Here is a 9,810-nt window from a genome sequence, read left to right on the forward strand (position 1 = left end):
GGTAGCTGGGCTTGCTGGAGGTTTCTATCTCTAGTGAAGGTACCTGAATGTATGTATACCAACTCACATAGGCTTCCCAGAGCCAAGTCCTAGCTAGGTCCAAAGGACTCTGGGTATCTTGTGATATCACAACTGAGTGGAAGGAGGTGAGTGCATTTGAGAGACATGAAGTGTGGGAGCAGGGATGGTTCAGAAATGATACTGAAGCCGGGCGGTGGTGGCGCAAGCCTTTAATCCCAGCACTCGGGAGGCAGAGGCAGGCAGATTTCTGAGTTCGAGGCCAGCCTGGTCTACAAAGTGAGTTCCAGGACAGCCAGGGCTATACAGAGAAACCCTGTCTCGAAAAAACCAAAAAAAAAAAAAAAAAAAAAAAAAAAGAAATGATACTGAGAGGGTCCAAGTCAGAGAAAAGCAGGTAGGAAGCTGGTTTTGATCACACCTCAGCCCTGTGCGCTACACCTACCTCCACCTGCACCACTTCAAACCCCACCCCACCAGGGCCCCTCATAGCTCCTTGGACCTCAGGTCTTCCCAAGGCCTGTGAAGTAGACCCTGTGGGCTGAGTGACATTGGGTCAGGTTTCTTCTAGAAACAGAGATGAGGAACCCACGAGAGACTTGTGTGGGCTTTGAGGCACATGTTCTATAAGGCAAGAACTGACTCAGGTCTCTGTTACCACACTTAGACCCAGCTGCAGCTCCACGGTCTCTAGAGGTAGTTGAATATTAACTCTTCTGGTGGGTGGCCCCAGGTAAGCAAACATAGCTGTCACATGTCAACAGCGGCTTCCTCCTGCTGACCTGGCCACTTGCCTGGCACTGTCTGCCACGCTGGCATAGAGTGGGTGGCTCAGGCTGCCAGATAGGAAGGGGAAAGGACTGCCTGGATCCAAGCCACCTGCCTGGCCCACTCAGCCTCACCACTCTTATGACTCTGGGCAGATAGAATCTATGGGCTGGGAGGGCTTCTGTATTCAGCCCTTCGCCCAAAGAGGCCTCCTGAGTCACTTCCTCCTGGGTCAGGCAGTGGCAGGACCAGGCTCCCATGGCTGTTGGCCCTGGGGCTGGGGCTGGGACAGATTGTGTGAAACCAGAGAATAGACTTAGGAATTAGGTCACAGGAGGCTGTGTGACCTCCCAGCTTATCTGGCCACAAAAAGCCACACATCTTTCTGCTGTGTACACTCTTTTTTTTCTTTGTTTGGTGTACTGGGTTTATTTATTTTTAAATATTATCGCTTCTTGGCCTTTTGGCTAAGACCAAGTGTATTTTTAAATATTGTTTACTTATTCATTAAAGTTTTCTTTATTTTTATTTTATGTGAATGGATGTTTTGCCTGCATGTAAGTATGTATGTACACTACATGCGTGCAGTGACTGAAAAGGTCAAGGGAGAGCATTGGATTCTCTAGAACTGAAGTAATAGGTGATTGAGGATGGCCATGTTGGTGCTGGGACTTGAACTCTGGCCCTCGCAGAGGCAGAGGCAGAGAGGCAGAGAGGCAGAGAGGCAGAGAGGCAGAGAGGCAGAGAGGCAGAGAGGCAGAGAGGCAGAGAGGCAGAGAGGCAGAGAGGCAGCGAGATCTCTGTAAGTTCAAGGTTAGCCTGCTCCACATAGAAAGTTCCAGACCAGCCAAGGCTTCATAGTGAGACCCAATCTCAAAGCAACAATAACAACACAACACAACCAACTTTAGGAAGTCCCTAAAACTGACTAGATCCCCTCAGTACTTCCCAAATAGTGGGGACTGCTGAGAGACTCTCTAAGACACCTGGGAGAGATGCTGATTACTGCACTGCCTCAAGTGGACACTCTCCATCCTGCTGAGCTGCCTGCAGGCTGTTCAGTGAGCTGAAGGTTTCTAGCTTTCGTGAGCTGTCACCTATGCTGGAGTGGACTCTGGTGATATGGCTGTCCTTGAGTCATATCTGCTCCTGTGGGTAACCCCTCACCCACACTTCTGTGAGTAACCCCAATAAAGTCACTGGTTGGCCAAGGCAGACTCTGGTTGTATTCTTCCTTTGCTCTGTTGTCTGTTCCCTATTTGGGGTGAGTAACCATTTTGTTCACATCTTCTCAGGAATGCAGTCATACATCAGAGTAAGCTGGCTAGAGAGACTAGCTAGCTATATGAGCTCTGGATTTGATTGCGAGACCCTGACTAAGTGCTTAAGGCAGAAGCAATGGAGAAGGATTCCTCACATCAACCTCAGAAAAAGGAGGAAATAAAAGCCTGCACTGGCTAGGTGGGGGGAGGGGGGTGATTCTAGCCTTTAATCCCAGTACTCAGAAGGCAGGGACAGAGAGATCTGAGTTCGAGACCAGCCTGGTCCACAATGTGAGTTTCAGGACAGCCACAGCTACACAGAGAAACCCTGTCTCCAAACAACAACAACAACACAAACAAAAAACAACAGCAATAATCTCCCAAAATCAAAACATAAAACAAAACAAAAAAACCCCTACACGGTTTGCAAAGTCATGAGGAAGTTTGATTTAAGCAAGACAATGGAGATATCCAAATGTCCCGGGAAGCAACAGTGGTCAGGTGAGTGAAAACTCAAGGACCCCATTTACCCTTAGGTAGTCCCTTTTATGGGGTTCAAGAGTAGGAGGAGTTTAGTAACTAGAGACACTCCTTGGGTGGCTCTTTATTTTGATTGACAGGCTTCTACCACATAGATCTTTGCTCACTGTACACGCCCCTTCCCACAATGCATCTGATTTTGATCATATGCACATGTAATTGTGCATAGGCATAACCTGATAGATAAGGGATTCTTCTTCCCTCTTTTTTTTTTTTTTTTTTTTTTTTTGTTTTTTCGAGACAGGGTTTCTCTGTGTAGCCCTGGCTGTCCTGGAACTCACTCTGCAGACCAGGCTGGCCTCAAACTCAGAAATCCGCCTGCCTCTGCTTCCCAAGTGCTGGGATTAAAGGCATGCGTCACCACGCCCGGCTGGGATTCTTCTTAAAAGTCCACTTAGACACAGTTTGTGTCATTTGAATACACATCCAAACCAGTTTAGGCCGGATTGGCCTTTCCATTCTACCTGATTTATATGGAGTGTGTCTGAATAGAAATAAGTCTAAGCTCAAGTGTCATGAAGACAGAGGTTCTCAACCTGTGGGTCATGACCCCTTTGGGGCCCCATATTATGATTCAGTTTAACAGTAGCAAAAATACAGCTGTAAAGCATGTATGTGGTGACTGGTTGGGGGTCACCAAACCATGAGGAACTATATTGAAGGGTCACAGCATGAGGAAGGCTGAGATCCACTACATTAAAGGGTTCCAGTGTGGATGACAGGTTGCTTGGCATGTTGTCTGGAGTGAGATGGTGTCCGATATGTGCAGGTAAGACTCAGGTTGCCAAGTGCATTGCCAGAAGGTGGGTGTGTGCACAGCCCACACCAAGGGGAGTCCCAGGTTGCTAACCTGCTTCTAATACTTGTCTACTGCATTTCTACTTTGACTGTCTTACCCAACTCAAGGGCCCCTTCTAGTTTCTAGGCCTTTTCCCTGCATTTATTCCCACCTAGACACTCATATGTAACAGGTTCGAATCTGCATGTGAAAGAGAATTTAGGCATTTGTCTTTCTGAACCTTGATTACCTTGCTTACTCTGATATTTTCTAGCTACCTATCTTCCTGAAAATGTCACCTACTTCTTCTTTTTTTTTGCTTTTGTTTTTGTTTTTCGAGACAGGGTTTCTCTGTGTACTCCTGGCTGTCCTGGAACTCACTCTGTAGACCAGGCTGGCCTTGAACTCAGAAATCTGCCTGCCTCTACCTTCCAAGTGCTAGGATTTAAGGCGTGCACCACCACTGCCCAGCTCGTGACCCAGATCTTGAGGCTTGAAGACACAAGTTTTTGACCTGGATCTTGTCATGGAGATTTTGAGGCATAGTGGCCATGAAAAGCTTAGCCCAGGCAAGGTAATACACAAATTTAATCCCAGGAAACTAAGGCAAGGAGATGTCTAAATTCAAGGTCAGCCTGGGACAAAGCAAATCCCAGACCCAGGTGTGGTGGTTCACTTCTTTAATCTGGGCCACACCTTCTGCTGGAGACTACATAAGGACATTGGAAGAAGGAAGATTTGCTCTTCGTCGCCGCTTGCATTTACCTGGCAGCACATCTGTTGGGATCTATTTCTACAGAAGACCAGATGAAACAACTAGTCCCTGTGGGACTGAGAAACTACTAGATTCTTGGACTTCCCATTCACAGCTGACTGTTATTGGGGTAGTTGGACTACAGACAGTAAATCATCAGAATAAATTCCCTCAATATAGAGAGACATTCCATAAGTTCTGTGACTCAAGAGAACCCTAGTACACTGAGCAAACCATGGGAAGCAAGCCAGTAAGCAACATTTCCTCAATGGAGTCTTCTTCACTATGGTCTCTGAGTTCTCCAGCTCCAGATGATGTTCTGTAATCTCCAAGGCAAACAAATCCTCCCAAGTGTAAAGGCGTGTGCCACCAGGCCCTGCCACCCCCCTTTTTAAAGATTTATTTATTATATGTAAGTATGCTGTAGCTATCCTCAGATACTCCAGAAGAGGGCATCAGATTTCATTACAGATGGTTGTGAGCCACCATGTGGTTGCTAGGATTTGAACTCAGGACCTTCAGAAGAGCAGTTGGCACTCTTAACTGAGCCATCTCGCCAGCCCACTCTCCCCTTTCTTTCTTTTTTCTTTTTTTTTTTTTTTTTGGTTTTTCGAGACAGGGTTTCTCTGTGTAGTCCTGGCAGTCCTGGAACTCACTCTGTAGACCAGGCTGGCCTCGAACTCAGAAATCCGCCTGCCTCTGCCTCCCGAGTGCTGGGATTAAAGGCGTGCGCCACCACGCCCGGCTCACTCTCCCCTTTCTTTTGGTCAGTGTTTTATCAAAGCAACAGAGGGACAAACTAATACAGAAATTAAGAGCAGAGAATGAAATATTACTGTAATGGACCTAAACATGTTTTTTGGGGGAGGATTATGGAAGAAGTTTGGAACTTTGGGCTATAAAAATGTCTTAGGGCCTGGCGTGGTGGCACACACCTCAATCCCAGCACTCGGGAGGCAGAGGCAGGAGGATTTCTGAGTTGGAGGCCAGCCTGGTCTACAAAGTGAGTTCCAGGACAGCCAGGGCTACACAGAGAAACCCTGTCTCGAAAAACCAAAAAACAACCAAACAAACAAAAAACAAACAAACAACCCAAAAAAGAAAAGTGTCTTAGGGTTTTACTGCTGTGAACAGACACCATGACCAAGTGGAGTCTGTAAGACTCCATGGACAACCTTGGGGGCTGGAGAGATGGCTCAGTGGTTAAGAGCATTGACTGCTCTTCTGAAGGTCCTGAGTTCAAATCCCAGCAACCACATGGTGGCTCACAACCATTCATAATGAGATCTGACACCCTCTTCTGGTGTGCTGAGGACAGCTACAGTGTACTTACATATAACAATAAATAAATAAAAAAAAAAAAAACAAAGGACAACCTTTAATTGGGTCTGGCTCAGGTTCAGAGATTCAGTCCAGTATCATCAAAGTAAGAGCATGGCAGCATCCAGGCAGGCACGTTACAGGAGGAACTGAGAGTTCTACATCTTTATCTGAAGGCTGCTAGTGGAAGACTGACTTCCAGGCAGCTAGGATGAAGGTCTTGAAGCCCATGCCCACAGTGACACACCTACAATAAGGCTACATCTCCAAATAGTGCCACTCCTTGGGCCAAGCATATTCAAACCAGGGCATTCCAATCCCTGGCTCCCATAGGCTTGTTCAAACACATGAGTCTATGGGGAGGGGTGACATATCTAGCCATAGCATAATAAAATGTACACTTAGTCCAACTTTCAAAGTCCCCATAGTCTAGAATAGTATTAGCAATGTTAAAAGTTCAAAGTTCAAAATTTCTTCTGAGATCCATCCAATAACTGTAATCTGCAAACCTAGACAGGAAACCAGCTGGGCAAACTTTAGACTCTGCATCTCCATGGCTGATATCAAAGCAGTTTTCAGATCTTCAACTCCCTTTTCATCTTTGTTGACTGTAACAAACTTCTTTTCCTGGGCTGGTACCACTGCCTGTTAGTAGCTTTCCTCAGCAGATAGCCCACGACTCTGGCATCTAAAATGTCTGGGATCCACACATGATTTGTGCTCCTCCAGCTCTGCCCTCTGTAGCACTCTAAGCTCAGGTTGATCTATTCCATTGCCACTGCTGTTTTTGGTGATCATCCCATGGTACTGGCATCTCCAATACACTAGGGTCTTCTGCTGCAACTAGGTTTCACAAATAGCTTCTCATAGGCTCTCTTCAGGATGCCAAGCCTCAGCTCCTTTGCATGACCTCTTCAGTCCTGGGCCATCAAATGCAACTGAAGCTACACCTTCACCAACGGCCAAACCTCAGCTGTTCTTCATGACACCTTCATGCCTTCAAATCAGTACCATCTGTGACTCTTTTTTTTTTTTTAAAGATTTATTTATTTATTATATGTAAGTACACTGTAGCTGTCTTCAGACGCTCCAGAAGAGGGTGTCAGATCTAGTTAAAGATGGTTGTGAGCCACAATGTGGTTGCTGGGATTTGAACTCAGGCCCTTCGGAAGAGCAGTCAGTGCTCTTAACCGCCGAGCCATCTCACCAAACCCCCATCTGTTACTCTTACACATTATGAAGTACAGCTGCTGTACAAGGTACAACCTTGGCTATCTCTGGAACACAGCTTGTTTGTGCTCTCAGAAAGCACTTCCACTGGGCGTGGTGGTGCACACCTTTAATCCCAGCACTCGAGAGGCAGAGGCAGGTTGATTTCTGAGTTCAAGACCAGCCTGGTCTACAAAGTGAGTTCTAGGACAGCCAGGGCTATACAGAGAAACCCTGTCTCAAAAAACCAAAAAAAAAAAAAAAAAAAAAGGAAAAATAAAAAAGAAAACACTTCCCAGAAGATTTCACCTCAGTGATGCTGGTCTCTTAATCACCAGTAATTTCTTATCTCCAGCTAACCAACATCAATTGTCCCACAATTGTCCCAGTACTCCCTTTTATTCTGGACTCTAAAGTCAGAGCTACGTTGCCAAAGCTGCCAAGTTTTGCTGCTTGCTGGGGCTGGAACATGGCTCCCTTGTTCTATTACATTATCACCAGCTTTCAGTTTTTCAACTACTTCACTGCTTAATCTTGGCTGTCCTGGAACTGACTTTGAGCTCAAGAGATCTCCTTGCCTTAGTCTCCTAGGATTAAAGGAGTGTACTACCATGCCTGGGCCTAAGCTTTTCATGGCCACTATGCCTCAAGATCTTCATGCCAAGATTCAGGTGAAAAACTTGTGTCTTCTAGCCACAAGACTTCGATCACAGGTGAGCCTTCCAATTCTGTGTGTGTGTGTGTGTTTTTTAAAGATTTATTTATTTATTATATCTAAGTACACTGTAGCTGTCTTCAGACATTCCAGAAGAGGGCACCAGATCTCATTAGGGATGATTGTGAGCCACCATGTGGTTGCTGGGATTTGAACTCAGGGCCTTCAGAAGAGCAGTCAGTGCTCTTAACCTCTGAGCCATCTCTCCAGCCTGAGCCTTCCAATTCTGGATTGTAGTTCATTCCAGATATAATCAAGTTGACAACCAGGAATGGCCATTACAATGTGCATGTCATCAGGTCAAAAGAGAGTTCTGGATCTTCTAAACTGGAGTTATAGTTGTGAGCTGCCAGGTGGGTTCTGAGAACTGAACCCCAGTGCTCTGCAAGGGCACCAACTGCTCTAACTACTGAGCCACCTTTGCAAACCCTCAAGGGTGTTCTAATTGGCATTTCCCAGGATTGTTAGTCATGTTTGTATTTTTTGAGCACTGTCTGTCACTTTGTGCTTAGCAGTAGTCCCTATGCGGACCAGGAAGTTTTTAGCAGAGACTTGCAGAAGTATCCTGGTGGAGAGAGACATAGGGTTCTCCAGGTGTGGTCCAGAGCCTGGGCTTTGGATCATTGGCTTTGACTGACAACCCATCATCCCAGTCTAGTTGGTCGGCTCCATTCCTGGGCCTTCACCCTCACCTGGCACAAACTGGATGTGCCCAAGGGCTCCTCAATGAAGGCCACTTGTGCAACAGACCAAAGTCTGGCTCCTCAGAACTGCAACCATCTAATTGCCACAATCTCTGTCCTCTCAGACTTTATTGGAACTTTGTCACTATCAGAAAATGTATCCCCAACCCTCCAAAGCTCCTGACCTGCCCTTTGCCTGTCTTTACCAGTTGCTTGTTCAGAGAGCTCTTGGTGGCCTGAGTGCTTCCAGGCCTGGTGCCCGTTGTTGTGAGTGCCCACTCAGTTCCTGACCTTCATCTTCTCTTTCTTATCCTTTTTTTTTTTTTCTTTTTCCTTTGGTTTTTGGAGACAGGGTTTCTCTGTGTAGCCCTGGCTGTCCTGGAACTCACTCTGTAGACCAGGCTGGCCTTGAACTCAGAAATCCACCTGCCTCTGCCTCCCGAGTGCTGGGATTAAAGGCGTGCGCCACCACACCCAGCTTCTTATCCTTCTTGCATTCTATGTTCAACAACTCTGTCTCTATCATCCTGCTTCTGTGAGGCAAGGCAGGACAGGATGTAGTCTATCTAGTTGACCTAGAACTCCTGATCCTTCTGCCTCCACCTCCCAAGTACTGGGATTATAGGTGTGTGTTTGCCTTGCCGATGGGACGGTGGGGTGCCATCAGCATGCCACTCAGGGAAGGCAGAACAAAGTTCAAGATAGGGGTCCCAGGCTATGTTTTCCCAGGGTAGAAGCAGTGAGATCTGGGACAGAGATTATGGTTCTCAATCCCCTGTGACCCAGACACTGTTGGGAACCTTGAGGAGTTGAGAACAGTGATCCGAGGACTAAGCCATGGATGGGGTGGGAATTCAATTTGGTGCCAAGTACTGAGGGCCTGAAAGAGAGAAGGCCTTCTCTGGGAAATTCAGGCAAATGCCTCGCGTGGCTGCAATTCTTGAAGGAAATGGTCCTTGCTTGTCCAAAATGCTTTATTTCTATGGTGGATGTGAATGTGTCCGTCTTTTTTTTTTTTCGAGACAGGGTTTCTCTGTGTAGCCCTGGCTGTCCTGGAACTCACTTTGTAGACCAGGCTGGCCTGGAACTCAGAAATCCGCCTGCCTCTGCCTCCCAAGTGCTGGGATGAAAGGCGTGCGCCACCACGCCCGGCTGAATGTGTATGTCTTACTAAGGGTGAATCAGGGATTAAATACTTGTTGCAGGAAGGGATGGATGCCCAGGAAGGGAAGCTCATTGGCCAGACACTCAAGGCCTATCTAGATACCTTATTAGTATGGAAAATTCTAGGTTTTTATGCTACATGACTGGTTATCATGGTTCTCTCAGTAGGATGTCATGGTTATGTGTTCCAGGACAGAGAAAGACTGGCTGGGAGCTGGTTCTAACACCTGCCATTTTCAATTATGAGATTTCCTGGGGTTTTTGAACCTGCTTCAAACTTACCAGTTCTTCTGTTTGGTAGCATGGTCCACTTGCCCCCACAGATGTGGTCTTTTATGCCTGGCTCAACTTTTTTGACACCCTAAACTTCTGACCGCACGCTCTCCTGAGGCTCCTGCTGGTCTTAGATTCACTGATCAGTGCTGTTATCAGTTGGAATTCCACGGATGGCTGGATGCTGACTGTACAAGGTTATGGGTAAATGTTTAACCAATTATACTGGGAATCTATAGCTAGCTTACATTCCTATTGCCCATTTCACATCTCCCCAAACCTCAGACCCCCCTTTGCCTTCAGATGACCTTGCCTACTGCCTATAG

At 46.7% G+C, this 9,810-nt stretch overlaps 1 pseudogene; it reads left to right on the top strand.

Moving 5' to 3' along the window:
- Positions 1 to 1,233: 1,233 nt before the first annotated feature.
- On the top strand, positions 1,234 to 1,379 carry LOC147000206 (U2 spliceosomal RNA; annotated as a pseudogene).
- Positions 1,380 to 9,810: the final 8,431 nt, after the last annotated feature.

Source organism: Mus caroli, unplaced genomic scaffold, assembly GCF_978045245.1.
Source record: "Mus caroli unplaced genomic scaffold, Mus_caroli_1 scaffold_20, whole genome shotgun sequence".
In the NCBI taxonomy this organism is placed as follows: Eukaryota; Metazoa; Chordata; class Mammalia; order Rodentia; family Muridae; genus Mus; species Mus caroli.